The following is a 2,513-nucleotide window of genomic DNA, read 5'->3' as shown; positions in this document are numbered from 1 at the left end:
GGTTATAAACCCTGAGGCACAGCCTAAGATTTTATCTTTAATGGCGGTTTTATAGTGTTCATTACTTTTACTTTTATGCTTTAAGTAGATTTAAAACCAGTACTTTTATACTTGAGTAAAAAGCTCAAGTTGATACTTCTACTTCCAAAAAGTATTTTTAAACCCGAGTATCTATACTTCTACTTAAGTAATGAATGTCAATACTTTTGACACCTCTGTTGGTGAGATCCCTGCTCATAAATGGCAGTATGAGTATCAGTCTGGTACAACTTCAGAAATGGGGTAATTTCTCTTGCCACCATTATTTTGTAAAAGTTCGACTTTGCTGGGATAAGGTCATATTCAGCAGTGTTGAAAGACTTACTGCATGGTTGTTACTTTTTTTTGCAGTATTGTACATCTTAAGATTAAGTAAAAATTGTAGGGCGCACTGAGCATCATAAATATTTTCCAGTCATCGAAAGCAAAAGTCAAGAGGGGAAGGATGAAGGACCAGTCGTACAAGCTGGAACATCTTAAACAGCCCTTTTAGGCTTGACAGGGCATTTCCCAGTTCCCAGTCTGTTGCTGCACACCCTGCTCTGAATGAATTATGTAGGGTATGTAAACCACAACTTCCAACATTCAACATCTTCCTGCCTGTTTGTTCCTCAACGTGTTACTGGACAAGACAAAACAACTTCCAGTTGTAATTTGGACCATTTATGGACAACTGAATCAGATCACTCTGACAGAGGACACCACCAGCCCAGCAGCTGGTCTTTTTATCGATTTCTACTGCTCACATGCCGAAAAGGAGCAAAGCCACACTGAGCGGCAGCAAGATTTTCTGAGACTTCATTAAATGCAAAATGATTGCTTGAGATTTTGTTAATTGAACATAAAATATCAAATGGAGGTTTTTGATTAAACTGTTAGAGTGCCCTTTATTACAAAAATATCAAGCACGTTCAAGGACTTTATACAATAATCAAGCACTTTCCAAACCTTGAAAACACTTTATTAAGATTCAGACCTTTAAGCATTTTAATGACCTGTAGGAACCCTGTAGAGAAGGGTGAAAATCTCATCTCATTATTGGTGGGGTCATCAAACAGGGAAATTTTTAGGAGCAATTTTTTGGGGAGGCCCACCTAAGTTACAGTCAAATGTAAAATGAGATCAAGATTAACCATTAACTGGGTGATCAAGTTCTGTAGTCCAGTTTCTGAAACTAAGACACATCAAACAAATTTCTGCAACCAAACAGCAACAATTACTCTATCCTTTTTTAACGCTTACTTTAACACTGGGGTCATGTGACTTACATTATAAGCTTATTTTCCCAAAATGTATCACCCTGTAAAGTATAAGAAGGATTGTCTAATAGCGTATAATAGCATCGAAAAACAGCACACGTGTCTCATAAAACCCAACATGCACAATGTGACGCATGATCACATACACAGTGTAACTGCACCAGGCTCCACATCTTCCTCATCTTTTTCTCCTGTGCTGATTTCCTCATTCCTAATACTTCTCTTTCTTTTGTACTTTGGCTTGGTTCCAGGCTTGGTGGCTTTGAGGTCCCATTTTATAACAATGTAAGCATGCTTAGAAAAAAAGAAAGGAAACAGTATTGCTGTGATCGGCTGGAGTGGCAGTAAAATTAATAATAAATGATTTTTAATTTTCTACCACAGGTTTTAATCAGGCTGCTCGGAAAAATCTCATAAACTGACAGAATTGATCAGAAATAATCAGAGAAGTATTAGGAGGTATCACATACCATTAAGATCACATACTTATTTATAATTAAATAATTAGCTTACCTTGCTGTAGCCAGATAACATCCTAAGGGCTTCCGGTGCCTAAAACAATCAAAATTCTGGATAGAACGCATTGCGGCAGCCAACCAATCACTGATGATCTCTGTTGTTCCACTGAAAAAAATGTCCGGTGGAGAAGTCTGCCCGGATAGTGGGACACAGATAATCTGCAGGGATTTTCAATGTAAATAATGTATGTGCTAGGTTTGAGAAGCACGTCGGTCAACATATCCGACGATTTTAAGTTTTTTGCCAGACAATTGTAATTTATGTCAGTAATGTCTGATGTGTTTTCACAAACACTGGTATATGTGTCTGCATTTTCTGCATTCTACATGTTGCCATCCACTTCCCAAACAGAACAATACATTTTGACAGTATTTATGTATAAATATACTTATAAATTTATTTGTATAGATAGGATTTTGACTAAAATAATTTGCTTTTATGATTTTTTCTGAAAATACAAATATTCTCTTTGTTCCTTTTCCTGTTGGTGTGACACGATCTTTGTGGCTTGACAGCAGCTTTGGCACAATGGACTGAATCATTGTCAGGCAGATGTGGGGCGACAACTAATCATCACAAAACATAAATTCATTTTTTGCCTATAAAAATAATGTAGCTGCTTTCTCTTGGTAGTGTGGCATTACTTAAAATTATGTATTTCTGAATTTCATTATGGGCGGTGGGGTAGGGTTGGGG

Source organism: Austrofundulus limnaeus, unplaced genomic scaffold, assembly GCF_001266775.1.
Source record: "Austrofundulus limnaeus strain Quisiro unplaced genomic scaffold, Austrofundulus_limnaeus-1.0 Scaffold697, whole genome shotgun sequence".
Classification (NCBI taxonomy): domain Eukaryota; kingdom Metazoa; phylum Chordata; class Actinopteri; order Cyprinodontiformes; family Rivulidae; genus Austrofundulus; species Austrofundulus limnaeus.
Note: the sequence above shows the minus strand (reverse complement) of the source record.